This window comes from Mobula hypostoma, chromosome 6, assembly GCF_963921235.1.
Source record: "Mobula hypostoma chromosome 6, sMobHyp1.1, whole genome shotgun sequence".
In the NCBI taxonomy this organism is placed as follows: Eukaryota; Metazoa; Chordata; class Chondrichthyes; order Myliobatiformes; family Myliobatidae; genus Mobula; species Mobula hypostoma.
Window position 1 is genome coordinate 19,330,961 of NC_086102.1, and position 6,019 is coordinate 19,336,979.

Sequence of the window (6,019 nt, forward strand, 5' to 3'; positions counted from 1 at the left end):
CGGAGGCTGGTTGGGTGGTAGGTGAGGACAAGGGGAACCCTATTCCTAGTGGGGTGGCAGGAGGATGGGGTGAGAGCAGATTTGCGTGAAATGGGAGGGATGCATTTGAGAGCAGAGTTGATGCTGGAGGAAGGGAAGCCCCTTTCTTTAAAAAAGGAAGACATCTCCTTCGTCCTGGAATGAAAAGCCTCATCCTGAGAGCAGATGTGGCAGAGATGGAGGAATTGCGAGAAGGGGATGGCATTTTTGCAAGAGACAGGGTGGGAAGAGGAATAGTCCAGATAGCTATGAGAGTCGGTTGGCTTATAGTAGACATCAGTAGATAAGCTGTATCCAGAGATAGAGACAAAAAGATCAAGAAAGGGGAGGGAGATGTCGGATATGGACCAGGTAAATTTGAGGGCAGGGTGAAAGTTGGAGGCAAAGTTAATAAAGTCAACGAGCTCAGCATGCGTGCAGGAAGCAGCGCCAATGCAGTCGTCGATGTAGCGAAGGAAAAGTGGGGGACAGATACCAGAATAGGTACGGAACATAGATTGTTCCACAAAGCCAACAAAAAGGCAGGCATAGCTAGGACCCATACGGGTGCCCATAGCTACACCTTTAGTTTGGAGGAAGTGGGAGGAGCCAAAGGAGAAATTATTAAGAGTAAGGACCAGTTCCGCTAGACGGAGCAGAGTGGTGGTAGAGGGGAACTGGTTAGGTCTGGAATCCAAAAAGAAGTGGAGAGCTTTGAGACCTTCCTGGTGGGGGATGGAGGTATATAGGGACTGGACATCCATGATGAAAATAAGACAGTGGGGGCCAGAGAACTTAAAGTCATTAAAAATATCCAGAGAAGTGTCACAAACATAGGTCGGAAGGGATTGAACAAGGGGGGACAAAACAGTGGTGAGGTATGCAGAAATGAGTTTGGTGGGGCAGGAGCAAGCTGAGACAATAGGTCTACCTGGACAGGCAGGTTTGTGGATCTTGGGTAGGAGGTAGAAACAGGAAGTGCGGGGTGTGGGAACTATGAGGTTGGTGGCAGTGGATGGGAGATCCCCAGAGCTGATAAGGTCGGTGATGGTGTGGGAGACAATGGCCTGGTGCTCCTTAGTGGCGTCATGATCGAGGGGTAAATAAGAAGAGGTATCAGCGAGTTGTTGCTGTACCTCGGCAAGGTAGAGGTCAATACGCCAGACAACAACAGCGCCCCCCCCTTATCGGTGGGTTTGATAGTAAGGTTAGGATTAGTGCGGAGGGAGTGGAGAGCAGAGCGATCGGAAGGAGTGAGGTTGGAATTGGAGCAAGGTGTGGTGAAGTCGAGACGGTTGATGTCCCGTCGGCAGTTAGCAATAAAGAGATGCAGAGCAGGCAGAAGACCAGAGCAGGGTGTCCATGAAGAGGAGGAGGGTTGAAGACGGGAGAAGGGGTCATCATGGGGGTGGGAGAATCCTTGCCAAATAAGTAAGCTCAAAGATGGAGCTGGCGGAAGAAGAGTTCAGCATCATGGCGCACGCGGAACTCACTGAGGTGTAGGCAAAGGGAGACAAAGGACAGAGCGCTCTGCCTCAGACAGTTGAAGGTCGGAGGGGCTGGTAAAGACCCGGCACGGATGAGAGCTGGGATCAGAGGGAGGCTGGTAGTGTCAGTGGAGAGGGGAGGGTTGGGGTGAGAGGAAGATGGAGCCTCTGAGGGCCCAGAAGCTGATGATGGGATCTGAGGGAGACGGGGTTGCAGAGTGGTGGTGGGTGAAGGGGAGACCGGAGTCACAATAGCAGCATGTGAAGACCCGGCCTGGAGTTCAAGGCTGTCTCTGATAGTGAGATTAGGGTTGCCATGGGGACAATTTGCAGATTGTTTAGTTAATGGGGAAAGTTGAAGAGGAACATAATGGAACAAAAACTATGAGATGAGGGCAGTTAGAGAGTGAGAACGCAAGCAAAGGAGCATCTAATAGCCGCACATAACAAGCAAACAAGACTGCTTTAATGGAGTGATGGACGTTTAGTCAATATCCCAGACAGATGGCTTAGAGCAGAAGTAACCAGTTCTGATAGTTCTGAAGCAACTCTCAGCAAAAGTGAGTTACTTTAAGTTGAAAGTTTCCAGAGAAAGCTCAGTCCTTAATTCTCATGTACTTTCGAATTAATTTCCATTTCCCTCTTGGGGAAAAGTAGCTCCTTTTCTGCATTTTATCTCCCAGCAGTCACATGACTCAGGTGATCTTCCCTTGGATTGGAGAAAGGCAAACCTCACTCCTCTCTTTAAGAAGGGTCCAACCACCAACTCAGCAAATTATCGTCCTATTTCTTTAACAAGCACTTGCTGCAAAACTCTTGGAGCATATAATTGACAGCAATCTGATGAGGTACCTTAGCAGACACAATATTCTTGCTGACAACCAGCATGCCTTTAGGAAGCATAGATCATGCGAGTTTCAGCTTATCCTGACAATAAATGAACTGGCCAAGAATTTTGATAACAATGTCGTCAATGATTTAGTAGTGCTCAACTTCTCCAAAGCATTTGATGTTATTCCCCACCAAAGGTTACTTAGGAAGCTCGACTTCTACGCTATTCGCTCCAATACTAAAAGATGGATTTCCAGTTTCTTGACAAAACGTCTTCAGCGTGTGTGCGTGAATGGAAAAAGTTCTAAATAGCGTCCAGTGTTAAGTGGTACACCCCAGGGCACAGTGCTGGGCCCACATTTGTTTTTACTTTATATTAATGACATCCACGAAAAAGTCACAAGTATCACCAGACTTTTTGCTGATGATTGTTTGATATACCGTCCAATTAAGTCAGCTGATGATGAAGATGCTCGCCAAAAAGATCTTGATGGTATGGTTGAGTGGTCACAAAAATGGGGCATGCAGTTCAATCCTCCCAAATGTGAAACCATGCATGTCACCAGGAAGAGAAAACCAGGTAACACATCATATAAAATCCTGGGTGTCACCCTTGAAGAACCCAAACAGATCAAGTATCTCGGTATCAAAATCCAGAATGATCTACGCTGGAATAGTCAGACGCATCATGCAACAGTGAATGCAACAGGAGTCCTAAACTTTTTGTGACGCAATTTTCATCATTGTTCAACTTCAGTCAAGGAGAAGTTGTACCTCACCCTTGTTAGGCCACATTTGGAATATGCAGTTGCTGCATGGGACCCATACACAAACAGAAACACTACTTCCATCGAGTGAGTCAAAAGACAGGCAGCCCGATTTGTCACAAGTACCTATGAGAGAGAAGTGAGTGGTACTCAACTTTTAATTTCATTAAAGTGGAACTCTCTCCAAGATAAATGTGAAGCACACTGCCTGACTTGTTTTCACAAAATGTTAAATGGTCAGCTCGACATAGACTACCAATTCCACATCAAACCCAAACCTATTAGGAGCAGACGAGGGCACTCAATTCAATTTGAAATACTAACTACCAAGTCAGATGTGTACAGCAATTCATTTTCCCCCCGCACAATTAAAGCATGGAATAATCTTTATCCTACTATAGTCACACAACCAAACCCAATTAAATTTAAGGCAGCTTTTCTTCTTCAAAAATCTCCTTCTGAAGCCCACCCTCCACCACCTCCAGTTTAAATTCTATGCGGAATATTTTGGAGGATCAAGAACCAAGAAACCAACCCAGAAAACCGGCTTTGAACTTCCCTTACACTCCCTGGCAGGATTTCTTTGTTCACTTTCAGAATCCCACTGCTGTCTGTAGGGAGTTCATGCATTCTCTCTGTGACCGTGTGTATTTCCTCTGGGTGCTCCAGTTTCCTACCACAGTCCAAAGATGCTCTAAGTTGGTCAGTTAATTATTCAGTGAAAATTGTCTCACGACTAGGCTAGGGTTAAATTGAGTTTTGCTGGATGGCACAGCTTGAAGGTCAGAGGGGTCTGTTCCACGTTGTATAAACAAATATATAAATGGATAAAATTCTCATACCCTCATTCCCACCAGCTTCTACACAATCAAGAGAAAATCTGCAGATGCTGGAAATTCGAGCAACACACACAAAATGCTCGAGGAACTCAGCAGCATCTATGAAAAAATTACAGATGACATTTCGGCCAAAACCCTTTGGCAGGACTCAACATGGCATGTAGAACTCGCTGGGAGAAGTAGTCAGTTGAATGCAAGTTCCTGTTAGAATATCCAACAGAATGTGAGTACACAATTTTCACTAGTGTCAAAAGCGTCTTCCTCTCTCTTTCCATTCTGGTAACTTGAAATTCTGTTCCTTATATCCACTCCAACTTCTCTCCCTCTTAACACACACAAAATGCTGAAGGATGAACCTTGGCCCGAAACTCTTTTCCATAGCTGCTGCCTGATTTCCTCCAGCATTTTGTGTGTGTTGCTTGCATTTCCAGCATCTGTAGATTTTTCCTTGTTAGTATTTCAAAACATATGCCAGTGATATTAAACCTGATTCTGATTAATTCTAACTCTGATATATGTCTGTAGTTTTGTGCACTGTTATAGTGACACCCATTGTGAGTTTGAGAAATGTCACTTCATCATCCGCTTCAGGACATTACAACTTCCTCGATAAATGATACTGAGTTCTATAATTATAGAAAATTCAACTTCTGGCCATTTCTGCTGAATTGGCTGAATACCTCTCTCTCCTTTGTCACAGTCTAACCTTTTGTGTTCATTTCATCCCTGCATTTTGCACCTTTTTAAATGTCTGTATTCTCACTCTTTAACTATGCTAATGCCATGTCTTTTTCCCCCATTATTTCTCCCTCTAACTGCCACTCATTACTATCAATGACAGGAGACTTGTGTGAGAGAGATTTTAAAGTGGAAAAGCTGTTGCACTGGGGCATTTCTGCTCTCTTTCAGACCTCAGAAGTCTGGATCCAGCAGTTTGAGTAATTGTGTCAAATCAGGGTCATCCTTGTTTGCAGTGGATGACCAGGAATTCTTCTGTGCTTTGTCATATCCTTCACCCTCCATGAAACATTGTAGAACTCCCTTCTTGGCCATTTGATCGCATTGTTTATCTCATTCACCCAGTTCGCCAGAGCCGTCTTCACATAAGACTGCCATTCCCCTATCTCATCAGGGTACAAGGCCCACCAGCTACCCTCACCTGGTCTAGTCCACCTGTTGAAGCAGTGTACGTCATCAATTAGATAATCTCTATAAATTACATCTTTAGTGTCCTATCCAATACATTTGCCTTGTTCTATGCATCTATCTCTGCAAATTAAAACTAATTTGCTTTTTCTCAGTTTCAATGTCGATGAAATGACTTCACATTCCATGGACTCAGCCTGAATGTTTTTGGCATATTCTCTGTTTATTTCAGATTTCCCATTTTTGATTATCATTCACACTGGGTGATACGCTTTTTTCCCTTAGAAGAGGGAAGCTTGACCATTGTCTCCGACCATTAGCATAACTGAAATACCACTGTAAAGAACCAAGCACCTTAATCTAGTGTGACATTGCAGCTTGATGTTTAACTGATGCTCCATCTATTCTATTGTATTTCTTTGTTCTACGGTGAATGCCTGTAAAAAATGAAACTCATGCTAGTATACGGCGACATAAAAGTACTTTGATAATAAATTTACTTTGAACTTTGATTTACTCTTTCAGCTAAATATGAAAAATACATAGCAATGTGCTCAAAAAAACACGAGATTTATCTCTGGTGTTCTCATCAAGGCATTGTTGAATCAAAGGCAGATTACTGTTGATGCTAGAATTCTGAAACAGTAGAAACTTCTGAAAATCAGCAGATCGAACAGAACCTGTGGGAAGATGATGTTTTAAGTTGTTGACTTTTCATTAATATATGGTAAAATTATCTTTAAGTTCTCTGGAGACGGGCAGATTCGAGGCAGGTGCTACCACCTGATGTGTTGTGGAAGTACATGAAAGATCAGAAGCAGTGAGCTGGCTGCTGGCTGTGTGCCCAGGTACCCGAGAACTTTAGGCACTGAGCTTGGAAAAAGCGTCGCAACAGAATTTTAATACCATAAATCAGTGAGTTGTTTTTGTT